Source organism: Megalopta genalis, chromosome 2, assembly GCF_051020955.1.
Source record: "Megalopta genalis isolate 19385.01 chromosome 2, iyMegGena1_principal, whole genome shotgun sequence".
Taxonomy (NCBI): Eukaryota; Metazoa; Arthropoda; class Insecta; order Hymenoptera; family Halictidae; genus Megalopta; species Megalopta genalis.
In genome coordinates, this window is record NC_135014.1 from 9435414 (window position 1) to 9461976 (window position 26563).

At 53.5% G+C, this 26563-nt stretch overlaps 1 protein-coding gene across 4 annotated transcripts in view; it reads right to left on the bottom strand.

The window, feature by feature from the left end:
* The window catches only part of px (MAP7 domain-containg protein plexus), a 69001-nt gene that overhangs the window by 36591 nt on the left and 5847 nt on the right, over positions 1-26563 (bottom strand). The window lies entirely within an intron of this gene.

Sequence of the window (26563 nt, forward strand, 5' to 3'; positions counted from 1 at the left end):
TTCGCTCAATCGCCTTAACGGTAGCGCGCGATTGAATTTATATCGATTAAGGAGTCGTTTCGACTGGATTTCGTGGAAATCTAATCGTACCGGCTTCTCGATCATTCGAAATGGCGCGCCAATTCCGCTCGGAGATCCGCTTCGCTGATAAAAACGACGATTCTCTCCGTAAGATCGGAGCTGAAGCAGAGACCAACAGATCGGCGGAGCAACCGGCGGAGAAATCTAGCTGTGAACGCCCGAGCCGCTAATTGAAGCTTCGACGCCGCTCGCACCGGCGCGCAACGGAAGCTGTAAACCGCGAGAGAAAGCGAGCGAACGGGCGAACGGGCGAACGGGCGAGTCGGCGATGAGTTCGCGAGAGGAAATTCCGCGCGGTGATCGCGAACGCGCCTCAAAGTTCGTGGCCCGAATCAATTTAGCGGATTCACGGTGGAAGTTGCGGAGAGCAGATGCCTCTCGGTGGTCTCGCATGCCGAAGGAGGAGAGCGGATCCGTTCGCTGGCACGTGAACGCGTGCGGGAACACGCTCCGGCGAGTACGTGGAAGGAAGCGTGTTCGTGCGTGGCGCGCGCTTCTGCAGAAGCGCTACGATCGAGGATGGGAGGAGAGGAGAGAAGAGGAGAGACTCTCTGCATCGCGTTCGTGTGTGGGTTTGGAGAGAAGCGGTGGAGGGCAGAAAACGGAGAGAAGAGAAGAGAAGAGAAGAGAGGAGAGAGAGAAGAGAGGAGAGAGAGAGGGAGAGGGTCGGTGAGAGGCGGGCAGAGGCGAGAGCAAGCCTGCCGGATGATTACGGAGGGCGATGAGGCCAGGGAGCAAGTTTAACGGGCTGGTAAGCCGATGACTCGGAGTCATGACAACGCGTACAGTGGGGTCAACGAGTGCCAATTGGGGCCAACGGTGTCAAACGACGCCAATAGCCTGTTGGGAAACAAACGTGGCTGCCCTGCGCGTCTGATGCTCGTTTCTCGGGATCGTTCGTCACGACGAGAACGTCAACGATCTCTCGACGCCGCGAAAAAGCCGGTTCGTTCGTTGATCCGAGTCCTCGTCGGGAACCGCTCCGTCGGTCTACGCCCACGCGTTCGATTTCGATCAGCGATCGTCGACAAAGAACCGGAATATTTCGGTCCAATTGCTCCGCACCGAATGCTGAGCCGTGGACGGATCTGCGGAGCCACGAGGCCACGCCCACTCTGCGCGACCTACGCGAAGATATCTAAAAAAGATTGTCGCAGCTGGATAAAACTGATGTATTTCATTCGACCAAATTAAAATTGAGAAGCAAAGCCGCTCGACGTCGATTGTCAATTCAACGTTCTCGCTTTTAAGATGTAAAAGACGAATCGAATTCATTCTCGCGCTAATAGAGGAAGATTGCCGCGAGGGCAATTGCACCTTCGGTGGCACGGGCCACAGGCCACGCCCACTCGGGCCAAGAGCACCGCCCACTCCTCTGCCGATCCAGTGGGGCGGCTCTTCTAAAAATAAAACGGATCCGCGGATTCTTACAAAACGCCGAAGAATGTAAATCCGCGGAGAGTCTCGCGGTGCAACGATAACAACGCCGAGGCAGGTAGGCGGCGCGCGGATCGATAGATCCCCGACAAACGATAGCGCAGCGAGAATCGGGAGGGGTATCTGTGAACCCGATCGACCGGCAGCACCCCTCTCGGCGTGTCCCGTGTACGGTTTCGCTTGTCGATCGCGTATCCGGTGCTCGCGAGGCAATCGAATTCCGCCTTTGGCTCGCTCGAGGGGTCGCGGAAACGTATGGCGCATCGGGTAAAAGGGGGGCGAAAGCGGCGCGGAGGAATGCGAGGCGAGAGAGCGCGAAAAATGCCGGAAATTCGACGTCAACGTCGACGACGGCACTCCGCCGAGCGCCGAGCGTCGAACGTCGAGTGCCGTGAAACGGCAGAGAGAGAAATGGAGGAAACGCGATCGAGGAAAGAAAAGCTGTGCTGGAGGGTAGAGAACGCGACGGGGGTGTGGGAACTTCGGTTTCTAAAGTCTCCGTCGAGATTGGGAGCGAGCACCGCGAAGCCTTTGAGCGTCGCGATGCAACTTCCGCTTTTGTCCGAGCGGAACGTCTCCGGCGACGTGTTCGGTTCGTTGAAACCGTGGGGTATCGATTACCGGAAGTTACCCCCGGCTACGACAAAAACCCTGTCGCTGCTTCCACGTAGTCCTGGCTATCCCCTTCGTCTCTCCGCAGGTCGATGCTGTTTTCGCCTACAGCCAGCTCCAATTTCACGGGCCCCGAGAGATCGCGCCGCTTTCGGAGAGCTCGATCTTTGCAAGAAACGACCGCTGGTGTCGTTTCGCGAGGGAAATTACGAACGCTGGACCTAGCGAGCCGGACAAAAAGTTGCCGAAATTCGAAAGTAAATGGCTCTGTTGCATATCAAAACGACGCGGTCCAAAACGAGCGCCACGAAATCCTGGAGTTCTTAAATCTGGACGAAACCGACGGAATATCGAGCGACATCCCTGTCACGCATTAGCGATTCCCGGCACGGGACGCGGGACGGGACACCAGCACACTGACCGGATACGAGAGGCAATCGCCTCGAAGAAGTCTCCTCGAGCTCGTCTTCGGCTCGAACGCGTCACCGAAGCGACCGGACGGAATAACAAACAGGGGGGCGGCGGCAGTTCCGAAAGGGTTCTCCCGGTTTAAAGGATAAAATCGTGCAGGCCGAGCCGCCTAATCGAACTGTCGGTGCCAGATAACCGACCGATAATTACTTTTCGAAGCGACTCGATTATACCGCGATCAGCCGCCGCCGCCGCCTCCCCTCACCCTCCCCGACTGCTAATCACCTCCTTCCTACCCGGCGAGTTTTCCTCCGAGCGCGCGCTCTCCTCGGTCTCTTTTTACTCGGGGAACACGTTCACAGTGTCTTTCGTCGTTTCACCGAGCCAACGCTCCTCCTTTCGCCCCATTAACACCGATTTCTTTTCGAGCCAGCCGACTTTCGAGCCTCCGCGGCCTCGCATTTAACCGACACCCGGTGGATCCGCGCGATTCGAAGCTGGTTCGCCGAGGAAAATCGCGCGAATAATCTCGAACGAGTTCTTTCGAAATCAAATCGATGGACTTCTGGAAAGAATAAAGTTGTCGAATTTAACGGACGATCAGCGAAATCCTTTTTTAGATCTGGATCTCCTTTCTAGATCGAACGAAAACCGCGAAGACGATTTACTGATCGTGACGGAAGCTCTCGAGTTTCGCGAATGCGTCTGCGACTGCATAGCTGCGGAAAGGGTTGCAGGTGTCGCAGGTGGGAAAAAGAGGGGAACAGTCGGGCCACAGGTTGCCGGTGGGCCACCACGAAATTTCGCGAACGAGGCCGCAGACCGTCGACGACATTTCAGCGCGGTGACAAGCGGGTTCGACGAGTGCGCTCGGCTCGTTATCGTCACGGGATCCAGGCCGCTCGAAATCGCGCGCCGATCGAAAACATTTTCTCGTTAACGAGAGGGGAGGTAGGGGGAGAGTCGGGGGTGGTTTCTCTATTGCCGGCGTTGCGGGGGTGGGCCGAGCGCACCCAGAGAGAGAGCCGAGCGGACAAGAGCGGTCGGAGCTCGGAGCGAGACCAGAGCGGACAGAGGCGGGCAGAGGAGGAGAGGGTTATTAATTTCGTCGACTGGCCGGGTAATCGATCGACCGCGTCGCTATAGTGGCCCGCTCATTAAAATAATCATGGGCACGCGCGCCCCTGTGCCGTGTTGGAAACCGAACAGAGGAAGGAGAGCTTAACATGCACGGGACCGCGCATTATTATTAATTAATCCGTTTAGGATTTATAGGACATATCGCTGCCGATGTCCTGCACAAAGCTCTCGCCGAATCGCTCCCACTTCCTTCCTTGCCCTTTCTCTCTCCCTATCTGCTTTGAAATTGATCGGAAAGTCGTGCAAAAAGCCACGATCCAACGATCGCGTAGCACAAACCGTGCTCCCGTAAAATAAAATTCCACGAGCGGTTCTCCTCTTCCGCAAACAATAGAAAATGTTAACCCTTTGCGAGCGAATCTCGACGTCGGAATTATACAGAAGTTTTGAATATGTTGTTGAACAAATTCTACATAAACATATTTCTATAATATCAATCAAACAGTAAATTAGATACCAGTAGTCTGCCGAGAAAAATATTTCTAGCACTTCCAACAATAATCCCTATCCGAGGGTTAAGGCTCGAGCAAACGCTGAAATTGCAACGGCGAAGAGGAACCGGAGCCGCGACGAAACCAAAGATTTGCTGGAATTCTCGATCGTGGATCGATATCGGGACGTGTTAAACGAACAAGCGTAATCGCGAGAGGTAACGCGAGCGAACCAGGTCGGCGGAGAACTATAACTCGGTCTTTAGGGAAAAAAGAGGGTGGGAGAGCGGGAGAGAGAGAGAGGAGCAGGAGGAGGAGGAGGAGGAGGAGGAGACGGAGATCTGGGAAACGAAAAAAAGAACTCTCAAGGTAAGAAGAGAGACTGGCATACCTTGACGAGATCACGTTTGTCGGTAAGAGTCGATCGAAGCCGGCAACGGAGCTTCTAAACGAGAGAGGATTCGAGAGTACCTGTGCACGAATCGCAGTGTGTCGGGAAGCCGGAAACAGGTTTCTGGTGGAATTCGTTCTTGTACAGACCATTCGACGAAGGCGGACGAACGAGTGCAAGTGCACGAGTGAGAGAACCTCCGCACGAGAGCGAAAGAGATTCAGAGAGAGAGAGAGAGAGAGAGAGAGAGAGAGAGAGAGAGAGAGAGAGAGAAGAAACGAACACCGTGTTCGACTAGGAGAACTTTAAGAGGATTCGAGGCAAGCGAAGCCGAGAACCCGCCGTCTGTTCCTTGCATTACTCGAATAACCTACTGTCTCGGTCGATGCTCTTCCTCTCTCGTTCTCTCCTCTCCTCTCTTTCTCTCTCTCGTTCGCCTTCGCGGAGAACAAACGTCGAATGGCTCGGTTTTACGAACCAATAAACCCGAGATACAAATGTTCGTATCCGCAATTAGGGGATGCTCGGGTCGAGGCGAGCGAGAAATCGACGTCCTTCGCGACTACAGATCTCGTACTTTAGGTAAGACCTTCGCTAGGATCCTGCGAAATTCACCTGCTGGACCTGTCATTCGAGATTCGTGACTTCTGGTCCGATGTTGCGACTGGAAGCTCGTCGAGAAGCCGTCGATGATCTTGGATCTCTGATCGACTTTCCAAGATCTTCGAATGTCCGAAGTTTCGGCTACGCAATGGCAAAAATCTCGACTTTCATCGCTTCATCTCTAGTATTCTCCCTAGATTCATGCACTTAGAGTTCGATAACAGAAGAATTAAATTTTGCTTCGATTTAAAAAGTGGAATCTTCATCGCAACGACTCTATACAGTAATGTCTCCCTTACTGACGCTCAAATTGTGCTGAAAAATGGACAATCTGGGAAGAGGAGATACGATTATTCGAGCCTTGTGGCTCGTTTTTTACGGTTATCGATTGTCAATAATTATAGAAACGAGCCGCAAGGCTCTTCCCAGATTGTCCATTTTTCAGCATAACTTGAGCGTCAGTAATTACTGTATCATAGTGCAAGGGGTTGAGAGTTCGAATCGATGCTTCGTCGATTTTTGCCTAGGAGTTTCAAGCTCCCACGACTTAAATTGGAAGGATGTCCGCGAGCTAATAAGCAAGTTTGTCCTGGGAATTATTGCAGGAGACAGCCACGATGATGAGAAGACAGGAAGCGAGCAAACAAGGAAGGAAGGAAGGAAGGAAGGAAGGAAGGAAGGAAGGAAGGAAGGAAGGGGGAAGGAAGGGGGGAAGGAAGGGGAGAAGGACGGGGGAAAGGAAGGAAGGATCGAGAAGGATGGCCGAATAACGTGCTCGATTAACACAGTCGCGGGAAAGCGACGTTCATTTCCCGATCGGAGTTTTTTACGGTGTCTAATAAACCGGAGCCGATATCGGCCATCATGGATTTCCGGGAATTTCGAGATCCGCGAGCGTCGAGGAAATTTTTCTCTCTCGCGGAGAGCGATCCCGATCATAACTACGCGTTACCAGGCTCGTTTATGTTCCCATCTCGAATCGTTGGTACTCGAATGCCTCCCGGGAGAATAGAGCAGGAATCGAGCGGGAAAGAGAGCGGGAGAAAAGGAAATGGAGAAAGAGAAAGAGACCGGGATAGATAGAGAGAGAGAAAAGCAGAGGGGGGCAAGATAGGAGAGAAACCGAGGCGGGGGAAATTTTAACGATTCCCGTTGCACACCGAGAGTTGCGGCGATCCGCTCTCGGCTTAAGCAAATTGCCGAGGGAATTGCCCGCATCAGCCACTTTCCTTCTACTCGGTTATTCCGATAATTTGCTTGCCGGCGACGCCACCGGAGAGAGAAAGAGAGAGCAAGAGAGAGGAGAGAGAGAGAGAGAGAGACAGACAGAGCGAAAAAAGGTGTTCGACTCCGACACCGTGGCCCCCTTAATCGGAATTTACGCGATGGACGCCGCGTAAAATCCACGCCGGAGACCGCGATGCCGCGAGCACTCGCGTCCCTCTCTCTCGCTCGTCGAAGTCTCGTAAAGGGAAACAGCTTTTACGGCTTCGTATATTTAATCGGAATAGTTTCTCGATTTTGTCCTCTCCGCGCGCCGCACCGCGCCGCGCCGCGGCGGAAAGCTTTCGGGGCGCCGCCGCGATAAAAGCTCGACACGCGTATCCGGCCAGGGCCGGCTCCGCAACAGTTTTTCTACGGGTTCCCTCCTCTTCCTTTTTTCTCGTCGCTCTTTCGCGTAGCCGGTCGCGAACGCGATGAAACTTTCGTTGCGAGGAGAACGTGACCCATGAAAAATGGCTTTATCGCGCGGACCGGCTCTCTCTCTCTCTCTCTCTCTCGGCTTTCCGAGCGCTGCTCCGACCCCGCGCTTTGCATAAATGTTTATACATCCGAGGCTTCCTGTTCCAGAGACGAGCCCCGTCAATCCTCTGGGAAAACATGGCGCTCGGTTTTTAATATTTTCAGAGGATTAGCGCCGTTTCGAGACGCCGTCGTTCAAACGAAAAATGCGGTCGTTCGGTTATCGAGATATTGTAACGCTCGACGATGAATTCTTTCCCGTGGAACATGTTTTTATCGTCGGTGCTGTATCTTCGGAGACAATTATTGTTGCGATAAACGGAAAATTTGGAACTTCGATATGCGGTGTCTTTATTCAAATTCCCAAAAATGATCTCTAAATCGCATCGACTCCTTTTACGTAAACGCATCTACCGGCGAACGTTTTCCTAAAATCCTAACATTTAACAATTCTTTCCGGCTAAACGAATTTTGATATGTGTCCTGTACATCGGTTGACAATTGTACAAAATTTGGCAGCATTGTACCCGGTAACATTGGCTCAGAAGTCACCGAAAGACGGGCTTGCGTGAGCAACTGTTACAACCGTTTGCGAATAGCCATTCGGCACGGACAATAAAATAGGATCGATCGGGGTCTAGAGCGAGTAAACGTACGAGTGACCCGAAGGCGGGTATCAACGTGACCCGAAAAATTCCTCTCGCGGAATCGGCCGGAGAGCGACGCGACGCGGCGCGGAATTGCGGCGCCGCTCGGCTGGCATATCAAACAACGTCGCGCTGCTCGTCGGTGTGCACCACACGGTTGCTCTCTCGGCCTCGGTGTCTATCTCCTACTCGCCGACACGATATGGCGACGGAATGCCTGTCGCGTACACACCATGGTCCGAATTTAATCCCGGGGGAACGCGTTTTCGTGTCTTTGAGATATCAATTTCCGAGCAAGGGTTGGCGCACACGCGCGCTAATTGAAATTTATATTACCGTCTCGTTGCATGCCACGGCTCTCTCTCTCTCTCTTTCTCGGCTCTCCTTTCGCGTATTTATTAATGGATCTCCGGCCGATCTATTCCGTGGAACTTATTCCGTTACAATAACCCGATACGCCTCGGCGACACGCGATATTCTGCGCTCCGAGCGCGACGCCGAGAGAACGCCGCGCGTGGGACGGGCTCGTTGTTCGCGCGCGATTTTTACGCGGCCGTATCGGTCGTTATTCATTCGCTCATTTATTTATTCGATCGTTGCCGCCGGTCCTTTCCGAACACGCGATATTCGGCGCAGTGTTCGAATACCATAGAAATGGTTCGCTTCGACCGAAGTTTCGAGTCGAACGGTTAAAGAACAACGAGAACGCTTCGTACAATAATCCAGATGATTTATAAATTTATAATAACGACTAACGCATGACTGCATAGAACATTCGGCCGATTTCAACGACATTATAGACGTTATATCGTGCAAAGTGTCCGACTTATTTTCGCAGACGTTCATCAGAGCGTGTAACTGTTTAGCGGTGCTTCTAGCCGTTCGAGCCGATCGACGGAGGCGCAATCAGGTCCCGGCTAATGGTTCCCTCGAAAAGGAACGCGACGAACGACCGTCTAATTTCCAAGGCGTTGCACCAGGTTCCATAACCGGGCCCCGAGAATCGTAAAAGCCGAGAGAGGACCGAGCGGGGAAACAGCGTAGAACGTTTGCGCGAGTCGATCGTTACGAGTGTCGCGTTCGCGAGAGCGTGAGCTAGCAACCAGCCTTGGAAGTACACGGACCAGTTGCTCGCCGGACGGGATATAGAGGCGAGGAAGTTGCCAGAAGGCCCGGCTGCAGCTGCAACTGTCGTGAAACGCGGTTAGCCAGCCCATCAATTTTCATTACAGGTTGAAACGCGGTCTCGCCGCCGCGCCGCGCCGCGCCGTCGGCGCTTCGCCACGGCTCGCCCCGTTCGCCGCTTGCGGTGTAACCTCTCCTAGTCGTATCGGCCACTTGACCCTCGCGCCACTTTTTATCCTCTCCGAGCAATTTACCGATAAACGCGGGAATCCGTCGCGATCTCCTCGGAAAGTTCGCCGTAGAAATTGCCTTGCATTTTGGCGCTTTGGTCTTCGAGAAGGATGATTCGAACACGATGGAACGGAATCCTTGGATTTTACGGTTCGCGAGAAGCTTTCGCGACGGACAGAGAGAGAGAAAGAGAGAAGGCTTTTTTGTGTAACGTGAAACTGAAATGGTCCCTACATCCGATATTCTCGAGCGGGTTGCGTCACGCGTCGTTGTTTCGGTATTGTATCTGAAATCGCCCGAGATAATAATATTTCCATAGATAAGTAAGGTTGCCGGCATAATCGTAAATTTCGCGTTCCCAGCGTAACGAAGGCGTGCTTGCTCTCCCCAGTGTTCTCTCTCCCTCTTTCTCTTTGCTCGGCACGGCATATAAATTCGATTTTATACAGCGTCGTGGCGAGAGGCAAGGCGTCGGCAATCTTCGACGCGGCACGTTGTTCCGCGGCGCGATACTCTCCTGCTCCCGATATAATCTTCCGGCAAACCGGTCGCCGTAATTTGACATTCGCGGCACACGATCGCCGGGAATCGAACCGGGGAACGGGGGGAAGGCAACGAGAGGGAAAAATAAAGAGAGAGAGAGAGAGAGAGAGAGAGAACTGGAGAGAAAAAGGACACCATCGAGCTAAAAAGGAAAAAAGAGAAATAAAAAACTAGAGAACCGAAGAACTAGAAATCTAGAAAACTCTATAAAGACAAAGGCCGAACTAATTAAGTTATCGAAACAATTAGTAGCCGATTTATGCGAATCGTCGTACAAAGAAGACCAGAAAGTGGCTCTCTCGAGGAGTTGAAAAACCGTCGAAAAAGTCACAAGGAACGGTAATGGCCCGTTGGCCGAACTTCGAAGGTAACGAACTGGCACAATAGTCGCGTTAATTACCGACACTTTGAAGTCTCTCTCTCTCTCTCTCTTTCTGTTTCGTGGTCCAAGCCGGCAATAGTTAACTCTTGCCTCGCTGGAACATCGCCAAGATGGAACGCGAGCTACGTAGCCATCGGTGATTAATCATTCGCAGAGCGAAAGGGTACGGGAGAGAGAAAGGCAGGGAGCCCTGATGCGGTTAGGCACGCGCGGCGGCGTAAGCCGTTTCTGATTACTGGCTGGAAATCCTTTAGGAAATACAGTAATCGTTCTCTAATGTCGCCCTCTGCCCCTTGGCGTCGCATTTCTGTCCCTGAACCGTCCGCGCGCGATATTAACCCTTGCTCTGAGGGCCGGGTACCTATTTCTATCTCTTTGCTTCAATAATTCTTTCGATTTAAATCGTTTGAGAAAACTAACAGTCTTCCAGAGCTTATAGAATTGTAGAATAAAAATCCACGGTAAATTTAGGGCGTTGACTCTGCAAGTGATCCGCGAAATTGAAGAACCTGTTTCCAAAAAATGGCTACCGTTTTCCCGAATAGTATAAAACAACGCGGTTCTTTTATTCGATAAGAAAACGATGTACTCGAAACGGTAAAGCGCGGCAAATGGGTCAAGGTTTACCCGGAATAAGAGAAATCGCGAGTCTAAGAAGGCGTCGAAGGTATCAGCGATCGAGTTATAGGCGTCGGCGGTCGACGGCTCCGATTGTGCAGGTGCATTTCGAGGGGGGTGGCGGCCGCCAATTAGGGTCGGCGGCGCGTAAACCTCGTTACGATACGATCGAGCGATTCCGGGGGTGGCAAAGTGTTTAACCGGAAAATCAAATAGGCGTCAAGCAAAAAGGCAAATAAAAATTAGCCGGGTCGCTTTAAAACCGATCCCGCGCGGCCAGGGACCCTTCGGGGGCTGCTGGATGCGGCCCGTTGCCGGAGACTGCCGGTAATTTCATTGCAATGATTTCGCTGGCCATTTTTCCGATCCATTTCTCCTCGGCCGTGCTGTCACACCCCCCGCGCCACCCACGCCCCGTTCCTCTCGCGGGTCTCTCTCGTTCCGTTCGCGGGGCGCAGGCGCGATTGAATCGTAAATTCGCGTGGTAATTGAAACGCAAACGCCGTTCGCCAGTTACGTTAATCCAATGAAATACAGCGCTGGTTGCAGAGAGCCCCGCTACCTCCGTAACCACCATCGACACCAACCCGTGTACCCGCCACCTGCACCCTCGCCCATCGCTCTCTCTCCCTCTCTCTCCCCCGTCCTCTGCATCCCGACCACCGCCGCCCCTCACGGTTATCAACTCGCGAGCGAGAAGTCAACATGCGAACCAACCCGTCCCCATAACGGCTCGCGTGACTCTAATGATTACGAATTAGCCATAAATTGTGCGATCATGTAAAGCGGCCGTAATTTATAACGGCGACGGCAGCTACCACCGACTTCGGCCCTTTTCTCTCTCTCTCTCTCTCTCTCTCTCTCTCTCGGCCATGGCCCGGCGAAACAAGAATTCGGCAGACGATGCTCTCTGCTCTTTCACCTCTCGCCCCCTTTCACCGGGGCCTCTCGCGTGAAACTACCCTTACGATCGTGTGGAGAGCGATTCGTCGCGCCCAGAATTTCCATTCGACGAGGGGGGCGGCGATCGATGCGCTTCGACCGCGATGGTGCACTTTGCACTTTGCGAGTGCTGTGAAAAAAAAAAGAGGAAAGGGGCGCGCGATCGTTTCGCAGCCGAGGAGAGAAAGGGAGCCGAAAAAGAAACGATCCGGCCAAGTAATCGCCGGCGATTCCAGGTTTATGGAATCCGATCGGAGCGAGGGAAGTCTCGAAAGCTTTGCTAAATTAATTCGGAAGCTTTGTCGAGCGTGGCACTCGTTTGTCAGGGGCTGTCTCCTGATTTATATTCGACTGTCGGCCTTTGACCGGCCCGACGGACAGAGCGAGGGAAAGGGCGAGAGAGAGAGAGAGAGAAAGATAGGAGGGCTCCTCCGAACGGACGAAAGAAAACCTGTGTTACGCCTATGTGTGCGAGTGCGTGTGTGCGAGCAACGGCGTGCCCCCTTCTACCTACGCCACCGAGAGTATTGATCGAAATCGAAGGGGAGAGTTTCCGATGTGGGTTGGGTCATACCTAATTCATAGTCCTCGGGTTCTTCCAACCCTCTTCTCGGTGATTATTTCACGGTGGATGGGGCCTCGATCGCGAACGCGCCGGTTACGGGACGTACACATCGGAAAACCGGCCGTCGTGTCATCCAGAATCGAAACGATCGATCGACCTCGAACTTTAACCCCCGCACGCGTCTCTTCTTTTCCATTGATACCGCCACCCTCCGCTAAAACGGTCACCGGTCGCACACGATTAACCCTTGTCGCAACTAGTCTAATAACCACCCCGTTCTTTATTGCTTTCCCGGCAATAATGTTCTCGGATTGCTCTTATCAAGCGCGATTAATAAGTTTTAACTCTCGCTTCGTTATACTTTTAGAATATTCGATAAACGCGGTGTGCTCGGGTAGAAACGCGAGATCATTCCGTTATTTCAAACTATAACATAAATGAGACGCTATCGTCGATTATGTCGGGTTGATAATCGCGCTTTAATTTAAAGTTGGAGCGATTAACTCTGTCGCGGTTGCAAGCATTTTTCGATCGGTCAGCACAAAGCGAAGCGGATTCCCATCGAAAACCGCGATTCCCTAGGCTTGACAAAGCGATTCCCTAGCTTAATGATAAAGACCGACGAGAAAGAATCGAAAGAATGCAGTGGGAAAGGCTCCGTATATGTAACAATTTTAGCGTTGTGTAGAACAGGGCGAGGGTCGTGGACGCGGACGCGGCGATAATCGGCGAGGGCGGTGTAAGTTTTCGAGTCGGGTGAGAAAGTGGACGCCATAAGGCGCGCGTTTCCTCCATAAAACACAACCCTCTCGTCCCGGTGTTCACCCTCGACCTCGCCACCCGTCATCCGCCATCCGCCGCCCGCCATCCGCCATCCGCCATCCGCCTACAAGCCGCCGTTACTCGAGGAAGGCGTGCGTGAGTTATATAACAGGAAATACTCGTGTCGGGACGCCGGCATGCATTTTACATGCCCGCGTCGGCTCGCCCCGGCTCGCATTAACGCTCGCCACCTCTCGCTTACCCATCAACCTTCGAAAACCTGTGAACAATCTGCGCACCTGCCCCCGTCGCCGAGTACCTGGGACTCGAGAATTAACCTCTCGCGTTCCTAGAACCATGCTCCAGGCTGCATCGTATTCGAACGCGTTATTAAAACACAGCTCTCCCGACGGTTCTTCGATTTCGACCGCCGAACGGACAGCGCGAAGATCGTTCCCAGAAGATAAACCCGACCAGAATTTAGCCGTGTAACGTTTCGAAGCGCGATCTCCGGGAAAATCGTGAGAGGTGGAGAGGAAGGGGGTTCGACAGCAGCAGCAGCAGCCGCCGAACGAAACTGCTGGTAAATACGGCGAAAGGGTTGGAGAGAGGGCGAGGGTCGCTCGGAGTGGGAAGAAGGCTCGAGAAAGGAAAACGGCCTGAAAGGCCACCGAAGGGGCCGGCGTCGTGCTCGAGAAAAAGATAGACAGGAAAGGGGTTGGATAGAAACACAAAGGGTTATTTTAACAACTCTTTGTGCCCGGCGTGGCGGAACAAGGAGGAGAGAACGTAACGCCGCTGCCTTGCAATTATTCAGTGGACTGCGGGGGAGGAATAAAGGGAACGCGACGATTACTGGGAGCGAAGAGAGAGAGAGAGAGAGAGAGAGAGAGAGAGAGAGATAGTTGGAGTCTCGAAGGGTGGAAAAGTCGGAGAGGATCCGAAAGGAGACGGGGAAAGGGTGATCGACTCTATCGGACCGATAGGTGGTCGACCTTCCGCGTTTTTTCCTCTTCCTCGGCTTCTTCTTCCACCGGTCAAGCCACTCTCCCCTTGGCCGGGTCCCGAGGACCCTCCTTAATTGTCCTCCACCCGTTTTTACGCCCGTTCCAGTTCGTTACGGTCCCGGAGCAGTAGGGAACCGCGAGACGGGTGGGCCCGATAGAAACGGGCCCGAGAAATCAATCGAGAAAATACGCTACGCGAAACATGCGACGTTCGGATACAGATTCTTCGAGAGCAAAAAGCGATTCGGTAAAGAAATTCGCAAGGATTTCTAGAACTCGGGTTCCCGCAGGCGAAGAATCCTGTAAAATGGACAGCGACGAAACCGCTGCGATTTTATACGAAACGAGGTACAGTAATGTCTCTCTAATTGACGCTCAGATTGTACAGCAATGTCTCCCTTACTGACGCTAAGATTGTATAGAAAAGTGGACAATTTGGGAAGAGGAGATACGATTATTCGAGCCTTGCACCTCTTTTGTATAATCGTTGACAATCGGCGACTATATAAATGTGCCTCGAGATTCGAAAAATCGTGTCTCCTTTTCCCAAATTGTCTATTTTCGTGCACAATCCGAGCGTCAGTTAGGAAGACATTGCTGTAGCTTGCTGCGGGAAGGTTCCGAACCGATTGCGAACAGAGGTTCGGTCAACAAGCCCGTTCCGACGCCAGTTAGGGTAACGCTCGAGAGCACGGGCAGATGGTTGCAGCCGTCGCGACGAGGTTAGGGGAATTAGCCAAGTTAGACGCTGTTAGGCGACCACCCGGATCGGGGATCCCGTAATGGAACAGGATTGAACCCCGAGGTGGGGCTTCGTCGTCGCTGCTCGAGGCTCGGGACTCCCGCAGCTACGTTGTTGCCAACGTGGCAGCATCGATCGATATATCTGGCTGGATCATCGATCGAAATATCGTTACCGTTAGCCGCGCGCGTGCGCGCACCTGGCCACATGCGAAATCGAACGGGACGCGAGCATTTTTCTGCGTTATCGACGCGCCTAAGGTCGCGCAAACTTTGTGCAGCCGCGATAAGGATTATCTGTAACGACATACAATTGGTAACAATTGTCGGCGCGACGATAACGCGACGTCAGAGGCCAGCGGAGCTGACGGGTTGCGACGATTCGTTCTCCGTCTCTCTCTCTCTCTCTCTCTCTCTCTCTCTCTCTCTCTCTCTCCCCGTTTCCGCTTCGAAATTCGCTCGAGCACGCGAGCATCGATCGCTCGAGAGAGAACGCTCCGCTTCGCTCTCTCTCTCTCTCTCTTTCTGTACCTCCGTGAATCGTTCAGATTTCGAGACCGAGAGATCTCTTTTGTTTTCGCGCGCGAAACGACGCAGAAAACCAAGAGAAATCCACCGAGAGGAAACCGAGAGGAAGACGAGAGAGACGAGGAAGAGAGAGAGAGAGAGAGAAAGAGAGAGAGAGTCGAGCTCCGTTTCTAGATATCGGAAGAACGATTTACGCCCGGTGACAAACCGTTCGAGGAGCAGCGAGACTCACTCTCTCTCGGTTGTTTTGTCTCCGGCGAGCTTCGGCGAAACGATTACTCGGCGTGTTCCAGGGATGAACGATCGCCGAGAGAATAGCTCTCGGGATCATTCGACATTCGACACCCGCGATCCTCTGCTTCTACTCGACTGTTCGATCGCAGCGTCTCCGAGAGTCGTTATTAAAATTCTGAAAGCCCTCGAGAGAGAGTCTCCGCGAAAGCGCCGGCTGATTGCGGTCCGATACAATCGCTATTCTCGGCGAATTTCGGCCTCTCGCGAGAACTCGTTTTTCCGAAGAGATTCGATCGCGGATAGATCTTCGTGGAAAGGCGTACGCAAGGATTCTAGCGTGCTCGGTTTAATCGAGTTCGATTTTTAAAACGTCGATCGATTCGAATCCACTTACTCGTCGGATTCGAGTCCATTTGTATTTAATAGCAACCGAAGCGAATTCATTTAAATTTTCCGCTGTCTTTATTCTAATGCACGCTCGTACGCGTCGCTATAATTCCGACGATTTTGAGATTGAAAGAAAAAAAGAGTAAAACGTGAAATCAATTCCCAGGGCGAGATAATTACGATTCGAAGGAAAAATTGATCCGTATCTAGAGGAGCGCGAGAGAAATTAGAGTGGCACCCTTTTATTTGATATCGTCGCTGACCGAGTCTTCGAACGTTCGCATCAATCCGACGTTTATGAAATTATTTATGGAAATGAAATTTTTTATGAAGATCGCGCGGCACGGCAATGGCGATTCGAAAGGAATTGGTCGGTCTCGAATCCGTGCTCGATTGCGAACGATAACGAATGTCCGTCGAAGGGAATCGAGAGCTCGGCCGTTTATCCGCGAGCGAAACCTAATTAGCCGGGGCATCGGAGATTCTGGTTTTCGTCGGCGCAACAGGCGGAACAACCGGAGTCCTTAATCGGATATACTCTTATCGCGAGCGCGTATAGCACAGCGTCCAACGGAATCGAGAGAAAGGGAGAGAGAGAGAGAGAGAGAGAGAGAGAGCAGACTTCGCGCGAGCGATTTTGATTCGCGACGCGTCGGGGAAAAGGGGAGAAAACGAGATATCGGCGAGTCTACGCTCCGGATCGCTCGTCACCGACAGATAATTAATTTCTCCCTGGGAAAAAACGGTGACAACGAGAGATGGAAGAGGCGGGCGGGGGTGGATATATCCGTCGCGGAGGGAATTTCGTGGAAGCAGGGGCTCGGTGCGCGATCGCCGACACGATATCCGATATCCGACGCTCGAGCCGCGCGCGGCGAGCGGTGCACGACGCGCAGGAATCGAGGGGGACGACTCCGCTCTCTCCTGCGACAACTTCGAAAAATCAATCTCCTACTTTTCGCCTCGGTTCGGCAACCACCCGGAAACCACCTCGGAATCGTCGGGAACGAAAGGATCAGCGAAATCGCCGGAAAACAACCTACGAGAGCGTAGCTTCGATCGCGGACGCGCTCCAAAAAGTCGCGAGTCGTTCGGAATTATTTTCCAAGTCGTGCGAAAAATGTTCGCAAAATCCCAATTGCCTTATCGTTAAGCGAAGAATCAATTTTTTCGAAATATTCAGCTGTCCGAAGAATGGTCACAGATTTCTCTAAAAAAGAAATATTTGCAAAGTCGCTCGGCGACGCGAAACGCTTCGTCACCGCGAGAATAATCGAGGAGGGTGCAGCAAGAGGTTACGGGGGTGGGACGATAGCGTGGCAGAGATCGAGTTCTCGGCGGCGACTCGATCGAGAAGGCAGAAAGTTACAAAAAGATCTGTAGGGTGACGAGAAGCCAACCGGAGGCAGAAAGAGGAGAGAGAGAGAGAGAGAGAGAGAGAGAGAGAGAGAGAGAGAGAGAAGATCGCCACGCGCTCGAGAATCATCCCGCAGGCTCGACCAACACAATGTTTCAATATTTACCGTGGAGGGAGTCGATGACCGATTAAAAAAAAAAAGCGCGATCCGTAATTAACGACGCGACGTTCGCGCTGGACAACGAGCGGTCGGGATCCGCTTTCGCAGTTGCGAGAATCGACCGGAGAGCCGGATTTTCGATTAACATCGTCGGTCGGATAGTCGCGAGGAGTAATTGTTTTTTTTTATCGGACGGAGAGAGGAGAGAGAAGACAGAGTAGAGGCGAGAGAAGAGAGACAGAAAAGGAAGGGAAAACGACTTGGAAAAGAGCTACCGGCGAGATATTTTAAGCTCGAAACGCGTACCGGCACGCATCGATGCTCGCCTTGCTCGGCTCTCTCTCTCTCTCTCTCTCTCTCTCTCTCTCCTCTCGGTTCTCTCGGGCAACACCGGCGGTGGCGATAACTTAAATTATACGCGCGGCGATCAACCGGAGGCGAAGTACGCCGAGGTAGTTAAGAAAATTGCCAGTACTCTCCTTGGCGAACGGAGCCGAGGCTCGCGCCTCTCCTCTCCTCTTCGCGACGAAACTACTTATTCTTTCCTCCTTCCTTCCTTTCTTCCTTCCTTTCTCTTTTCGATCCCTTTCCTTCGACCGAAGAGCGCGTCAATCGCTAGAAACTAACTTCGGCGAAAGCCGATTCCGCGGCACCGAAAACTTCCCGTCAAATCTGCCGACGAGACCGCAGAAAACAACCCCTCCTTTCCACGGCCTCGTGCACGCGAGCAATCTGCCGACGTTCCCCGTCGCTAGATTTCGTGCATTTCCGACATAAATGTACCAAAACTTGTACATTTCTTCGATTAACTCGGACAATTTTGATTTTACAGAAAGATCCACGCCGATCAGCCGTAACAGAGATTATATTCTCGATTGCTGCTCGCGGAGGGACACACGTTCGTTGCGTGGCTTCCTCGGTGAAACATTTTCCCCGACGGTATCGTACGCTATTGTGCAAAAAGTGAAACGTGTGCAAGCGATTTCTATCGTTTCCCCGTTTCGCCACTTCCTCGGACGATCTTTTGCGGCAGATTTTTACTCGATTGCTATTCGCGAGAGCAAATCTGCTGGGACGTTCTATACTCGCGCAGCTAAAATACGACTTGGAAACCGTGCGCGACCGATTCCAATCGTTAATACTACCAATCGACGATCCTCTATTTCGACCGTTCCTCGATCTTTTAGATCCTCGCTCTAAAAGACTCGCGAGAGCAGAGCCATTATTATCGGCTCGCCTCGGCTCAGGAATCTCGGCGGAAAATCGCCGATTTTCAGAAAGGTTGCGGACGATCGGCCGGTAAAACTAGCGTCGATGGAGCTTCGGCTAAAGAAAAATTGGTCCGTCGAATGTACCTGGATAGTAGTAAGGGTGTCCTGCGTGCGAGGGATGCACGAGTGGATGCGGCGCCCGGAAGTCCATTTCGGAAGCCGTCGAGGGGTCGTAGAGGTTGGCTGGCTCCGAGGCTGGAGGCGGATGCGCTGGATGAATACGCTGTCGAGCCTACCTAGCGTAGGTGGTCTCGGCTCGAGGCCGTTTTTTCTTGGCGAGCTGGTCGGCGGATCGATCGCACAGCATTTTTCTCCATCCGGCGAGGAGGGACAGGCGGTGTTCGATCCGAGCTCTCGAGGTTCACACAATCGGAGAACGAGGGAGGTTCGCACAGGTGGAGAAAAATAAAGAGGGAGGGGAAACCGAGAGAGAGAGAGAGACGAAAGGATATAAAGAAAGAAAGAGAGAGAGAGAGAGCGCGAGGGAGAGATGCACACAAACACTCGGAGAGTAGCAAGAGATTTCTGGACACTTTCGTAACGACGATTATCCGGAACAATCCGTCGGCAGTTCGAAATAAATCACTGGTCGATCTAGCAACGGTAAAATCAGCGCCGATCGTGGGAGACGCGGAGGCGTGCCAGAGGAAGAGGAAGCAGAAGCGGACGAGTCATTGTTCCTCGCGGCGCGGCGGCGGCGGCTGTACTCTCGAAAACGCGCGGCGGCAACGCTACTCGCGCGTTACCATCATCATTCATCGCGCATACTCCCGGCAGAGTCGCCGCGCTACCATCCTCCCGACGTCGACGCGTGATTTACAATTTACAGCCGGCCGAGAGAGAGAGAGAGAGAGAGAGAACGCGCGAGAGACAGCGAGAGTAAAAGAGAGAACGCGAGAGACCCCCGCACACTGGGACAACACACTGAGAGAGGCAACGCGCGATAGATCCGTCGCAAAAGTCGGCGGTGTCGCTGTCGACGGGTAGACTCGAGTAGGCGATCGAAGCGCAACAACACGCCGATCGTATCGGCACACACGCGCTCTCACACGCTCGACCGTGCACTGCCGGAGCAGCGGAGAGAACGCACGCAAGCAAGCCTAACCTAACAGGCGAGCTATCCACGCACACGCACGCACACGATCACATATACACACGCGCGCACGAGAGCACGAGCAGGAGGACACGCACGCGCGAGAAAGGGATACGCCGAGCGATGGCAGAGTTCCGCTCCGCGCACTAATCACCACTTAATTGGCCGAGACCGACGCGGCAGGTCGTGCCATTACGGCTAATTGACTGAATGCTTCGGCGCTACCGCCGGACGGCCAGGATATATTTTCACGCGCGCGCCTCTCGTTCCCGCTTCGGAGCGGCCCGACGATCCAAAGAGGACAGAGGATGTGTAGGGGTTGCGCGTGAACCCCACGGGGAGAGAACGCCGGAACCGAACGGCTAGAAAGCGAGAGAGCGAGAGAACGAGAGAGAGAGGGGGGGGAGAGAGGAAGACGGAGAGTGTAGACGCTTTTAAAGCGCGTCGGTGCCGGTATCGGTGTCCTTTGTCCGTGAAGCCGCGCTGCGCGTGCGCTTGCGTTTTCCGACGACGGACCGGCGGCGGCGGTGGCGGTGGCTACGCAACGTACGAGAGAAAATCCATCGTTAACGAGCGTCCCTGTCTCTCTCTCTCTCTCTTTCCGTCTCGCACACCTTTTCTCTCCTCCTCTCTCTCCTGACACTCGCCTCGCTCTCGCAAGCGTCGCGTGCCGTATACGAGAACGCATGCGACCACCCTCTTCGACGCGACGCCAACGCTGGCTGCTTAGAGACTGAGGCGCCGAGCTGACGAGTGCCGAGCCCGCAGAGTGCCGAGTTGCCGAGTGCCGAGTGCCGAGACCCGAGACCCGAGTGCCGAGTGCCGAGGCCGCGCGCTCAACGCGCTTCGCTCGTCTTCGTGTTCGCGTTCCCTTCCCTTCCCTTTCGTTCTCTCTCCTTCTAGCTTTTTGTCCCTCTGTTCCCCTCTCGATCTTCCCTTCTCTCTCTCTCTCTCTTTTTCTCGCTCTGTAGCATCGTACAGTTGCCGCGCTTCGCCGAGATCCACCGATCCGCTCGAAAACGCGGCGGGGTTGGCGGAGCCGTGAGGAGCGTGCGACGAGCCGTGAAACGCGCCGATCCTCTCGCGGAGAATTCTCGATTTTCTCCATCCGACCGTGGGACACCGCGCTCTTCTGTTCTACCAGCTCGAAAAATCAAAACTGACGCGTCACCTACCCCCACGAGAAAGATTACGAGAGTCCCGAAATATTTTGGAATATTCGTACTTAGACGCGCTTAGACCCTCCCCTTAAGGGTCGCCGATAAGAGGAAAGGGCGATATCGGTGCGTTTGTCGTTGCGGAAGAACTCGGATCAGCTTCGCGTTTGACAAAGGGCATGATTTTTTGACGGCGCGATCTTCCTGCTCGAAATCGCAATTTCTCCCCAATGAACCACTTGAAACGAAGCCTGTTGGCGATCGAAGCGTCGTCGAATAGCTTCTTGCATTTTCGCGAAATCCAAATCCACGTTTTTCAGATCGATTTTCGAAATGATTTCTCGACACCGTCTTTGGAGGGTCGATGGCGGCCAAACGCAAGATGCTAGGCAACGCCGTAGAATTTAATGAAATCTCGGAGAAAGGCGAAAAACGGCGGCGCGTTCGAGAATGTTGGCTGAGTTCCGGTTCCTTTATTCCCAGCCCTCTTGCGTAACCGTGCTCGCCTCGGGGTAATAAGTGAGAAGGGGGCACGTATACGGAACACGATCCCAGAGTTCTCCTTTCCACAGCAGGCTTTCGCTCTCTCTTTCTCTCTCATCTCTCTTTCTCTCTCTCTTGCTCGTGTGCTTTGAAAGCCATCTGGCGCTGAAGCGGCACGCGCTGTGAAACCAGCTACCCCCTTCCCGCCCTCCCTCAACCCCTGTCTATCCATCGGCCAGTCGCCGATCCACCCTCTCCCTGTCGCTGCCTCGTGCTTCCCTCCACCGAACCCCGCTAAAATCTAGCTACTTCGTCGAGTCCGACCATCGCTGCGCTCGCACACAAGCGCGCGCGCGCGCACATACAAATATCCCGGCCACCCACACAGAGCAACCCCTACGAGTCGCCGGTAACGTGCAAGCCGCGCGTTAGCCGAGCTACGGAACTTTGTAAACGCGGGAGGTGCGAACAAAGGCCGATAAACGGAAGCGGGGGCGGAAGGAGGTCGTAGATATCGCGATGATCGCGGAGTCACCGGCTTCGTAAATACTTCCCCGATGGATTCGGAAAGCTACGCCGCCGTGCTGGAAACACCTGCGCCTCGGCAACTACCCCGGCGAGCTTTAAAACGTCGAGGTTTGAGGAATTTCAGGTGGACGATTGGCTGACCGCACCTGGGCCAAGGGAACTTAAACGTTGCAAGATTGAATTTATTGAAACTGTTCGCAGCTCGCGAAGCAGTTTCGCGATTTCGATGATCGTGAAATAGAATCGAGCGCGAAGGGTTGAAAAGCATCGTCGTTGCACTCGAGAGATTTTACGGTGATCGGGGGTTGGAGGAGTCGTTCGCGGAACGAACAACAGCCTTCCGTGGAAATTGGCGAACGGAAAGCGCGAGTTTTTCGAAAGCTTATGCGCGAGGAACACGCCGGAGCTTCGAGTTCGAGCATCGTCGACGGGTTACATAAGTCGCTTAAAGTGTCGGGGCAAAGGTATCTCGTCCATTAACGGTGTCGATGCGCGATAAGTGCATCCAAGGCTGAGCATTTTCAGTGTGTTCATAATTAACACGCTGCGCTACTAGGTTTACGATCGTCGGTTTACGGGGCAACAAACGAATTCTCGATCGAGTCGAAATTATGAACAGAGCGTGGATCGGAAAGAGCTCGTTTCCGCAGCCAACACGCTCGGCTTTCGTTTTGACAAACGATCGCGTAAGAATCTATATATCCGCAGCCGAGTAATTAATCTCGGAGAGAACGCGGGTCAAAAGGGAAACGCGGACATACGGACGATCTCTCTCTCTCTCACTCTCTCTCTGTTTCGGGCGGCTATCGGAAACGGCGCGGCGCGGTCCAATAAACTGATACGGCTATTAAACGTTATCGTTGACTCGATATAACCGCGAGGCGTGCTCTTTTGAACCGGGTCCCCGATCCGCGGATTAAACCGCGCGCACGATAGAGCGCGGAGATTGTTTCGCGAATCAATATTTTCGTTCCGCGAGATCAACCGACGCGACAGCAACAAGTTTCGCCGCGACGAGATAACGCTGCGATTTTCCGCGGGGCGAGGCGAGGCGAGGCGAGACGAGGCGGTGGTATAGCGTTCTCCGGCGGCAAACAGCCGTGTCGAGAAGCGAAAAAGAACAGAGAGGGGTGGCGGGAAGAATGGCCGAGACGTCGAGGGAGGAAAATCGAGGGAAAAAAGAGCGTGCTAGCGAACGGCGAACAGTTAGGTTCCCGAGTCGGAGAACCCAACAGGCGGCTGTCTGTCGAGCAAAATCAATGCGTGCCAGCGACAGGGAACTTCCCCTCTCTCCCTTCTTTCATCCTCCTCCAGCTAGACCCGTGCCGTGCCGTGCCGTGACCAACCCTCGTCCTCTTTCTCTCTTTCTCTCTCGTCCCGCAACCCCTCGTCATCTTTCTCTTCTCTTTTCGCTCGCAAGTTTGCTCGTTCGCTCGCTCGCTCGCTCGCTCGCTCGTGTGTTCCCGCCTGCCGAACCTCCGACTCGTCCGAGGCACAAACGCGTCCGCCAGTCCGTGCTCACCCTCGTTTCATCCTATCCCCCGTCCGCAAACCCTCTTTTCCCGTCACCCTCCTCCTCCTCCTCCTCCTCCGTACGCCCACGCATCGCCGAGCCACCCCCGTTATACTACGGCAAAGGCACAGCCAACCCCCCAGGGACTAATAAGCTGTATTATTTTTATCACGGTCGACCGAGACCGATTCCAACGTCTTCTCGGCCGACCCCACCCCCTCTTGGTCAATCACCGGTGCTTTATCACCCGATTCCGGACGAGGATCGCTTGGAAATTCCACCCTGATCCGCCGACCCTGCTCGCTCGAATCGTCCTTGCGATAATCGCGCGCGCTGCGGCGAGCGCAAACAGGTTGGCGACCAGGAGAATTGCTGTACCATATTTTTGCAGGTATCCAAAAATTAAACCAGCATTCGTTCCTGTGCATTTAAGATAGAAAAATAATTGCTCGAAAAGACGGGAAATCGTAGCCGAAAAATTAGCTCGAATTCGGGGCGAATTCGATTATCGCAGGCATCGCGCGGAAAGTCCGACGAGAAATCGGCGCGAACGACGCGCACGTTGGACGACGGCGAGTGTTGCGTTAGCCGGATCGGTAGGCAGAAGAGAGAGCGTAACTGGAATGTTACTCGAAAACTCGAAACGAAACGAGCCGTGGAGTTGGCCGCGAGTGCCTCGCGAAAGCTACTCGGCGCGCCGCGTCGGTTAATTATTAACGCGAGCCGACACACAGAGAGGAATCGAGCGCGCTAAGGGGGTGCCACGCGCGTTTCCGTCCCGGCGTGGCATTAACCCGCAACCCATCAAAATGTAAATATCGGACCTGCTATCTGATTAACGCTCGTTCCAGCCTGGCGCGGATCGATCCTCGCGCCGATACCCGAAAATTTTCGATCGCTTCCTAGACGAGGGGCGAGCGAACATCCTAATAAATTCGAACGAGTTTCACGGGGCGGAGGGTTCTTCTACCGACGGCAAGCGTCGAAGCGCGGCTGGAAAACGCAGATTTTTCCGCAGGAATCGTTGGGCCGGGAAAAAATGCCGGAGCACAGTTGTCGGGGGGCGAGAGAGATCCGGAATCCTGGCACCGATTTCGCGGTGGAGAATGTACACGGAGAGATCCGCTCTGTGGTTCCTCGAGCGACAAGGAGCGCGAAAAGCAGTCGATAACGTTGATATCGATCCTCAAAGGAAGAGGAAAACGAACTCGCCGGGCTTCTCTGTCGCTCTGATCGTTCCACCGTTCGGATAGAAAGGGAGAGAACGAGAGACGGGGATAGTTAGACAGCGAAAGAGAAGGAAGGTTGGTTGGAGAGAGGCAGAGACAGAGAGGAAGAGATAGAGAGAGAGAGAAGGAAGATTAGAGAGGGTGAAACACGCACACGTTTGCCTCGTTGGCTCTGTCTCCGGGTGTAAGGAGACGATGATGTCCTGTCGGTAGGTTTACCAGGAGGACAGGAGAGTCGTGTTGACGAGGACCGACAGGGCCGGCTCCCTAATTCGAATTTAGGTGTTGGGCGGGTTGGCAAGTGGGCGCAATGCGGTGTCACGCTGCGGGCGTTTGCTCTTTCTCCTCCGATCCGCGCTCTCTCTCTCTCTCTCTCTCTCTCTCTCTCTCTCTCTCTCTCTCTCTTCCCTCCGCCCCTATTTCTCTCCATTGTACCCTCCTTTCCGGTTTCGGCTCTCCTCCACTTGCCTCCTTTCGCCGAGCGAACCCTCCCTCTCTCTCTCTCTCGTTACCCCCTTCATCCCCGTTAAATCCCCCCAACACCTCGAACCACCTACTCCGTCTAAGCCGGATCGAGCGACCTTAATCGACCCCCTGTGATCTCGACGGCGATCGCGCGCGCACCGAGACCCGTCTACTCTCGAACACGCGTCACCAACCCCCCACGACCGCCCCCGGAATCCCTAACGCGACTAATTTCCACGACGATCACTCTCCGCTCTGATTTTTCAGCTCCCTCGCGGAGAGAGAACGAGAGCCTTCGAGGCGTCTCGGCTGCTGTCGAAGCGCGCGGGGCTCGTGGGATCGATCCGAAACAACCGGTAATCCGCGAGCCGGTGTGTATCTCGCAGTCTCCGAGAAACCCGAGCACAGCCTTCCGCCGACTCTAATCCCAGGGTAACTGCGAGAATCTTCCGGCCGCGGTTTCCGCGAGCTGTCTCGAGGCTGCTGCAAGATTCCGTGTTTGCCAGCCAGATTGATCGCGGGGTGCGCGGCACAAGCTGGGATCAGCCCCCGCGAAACGATCCGAATCGTTCGATCAAAGTCGTTCGGACGACGGAATAAGAGTTTCGGAAGTTTGCGGAATAAGATCGCTGGGAGATCGTTTGCTCGTTTCTTTGAGACGACGACGACGACGAGTACCGATAAGTCGAGCCAGAAATATTCCACGAAATCCGAAGTAATTGATAAAACTGAAAGTTCAGATGACACGGTGGCTGCTGTTCGAAACTGTCTCGGGTTAAATACTTAGATTTCTGACAGAATGTACACCAGGGTGGCGTCGCCGGTCGTCTCTCACGGTGTAAAATCCATCTTCGCGGAGCATTTACGCGGACCGTTAGCCGACGGCCACTCGAATCGAACAGAAAAACGCGCTCGCGGCAGTCTCGTCGAGCGTAAGTTTACGACTTCTAAATAGCAGGCCTGCGCTCCGAGCGAGTTACAGGATCGTCGACACGTAAAACTCGCAGAAACTTACCTTTTGGCACGAGAACGCGTACCACGGCTGGTAAGCCGAAACGATAAAAACCCGGAGAGAAGGACGAGGAAAAAGCGTTACGGTCCAACGGAGGCGAAGTTAGCCCCCCTCGGCCCGGTCCGGCCCGACCCGGCCCGCCGGGATTTCGTTTCTCGGGAAAATATACAAATGCGAAACTTCCCGCGACGGCAAATCCGATGAAAAACCGCCGGAGATCTTTCTTACGCGAGAAAGATACTGTAATTTTCGAATTGATCGAGCTCGGACACGATTTTCAACGAGTCCGGTCTGTAACCCGATTCTTAATCGGTCGTTTCAGATATTTTTGGAGGATCCGAGATACAAAGGATAATTTAGTTCTATTTTTGCACGATTCAACGAATCGTATTCGATCGTTGCTAGACGATTCTATTTCTCAGCATTTTAGATTTTTTAAGAACTTCGATGCATCTGCAAAGAATTAATTTGCTCTATACTTCCAAGTCCGGGTCATTGCTCGACGATTCTACTCGCCGTTTCGTTGCTAGAACGCGTAAAAATGATCGAACGCATTTCCATCGAACATCTGTCTCTCTAGTCGACGTCGCATCGGTGTTGAATTATATTGGCGTCGGTTTTCTCGCAGACACAATAAATGCACGGTCTATCGACAGCTACGCTCGGAGAGACCGACGAATCAAGAATGCACAAGCTCGGCTCTTCCGGTAGTTCCTGCGAATCCAGCCGCCACA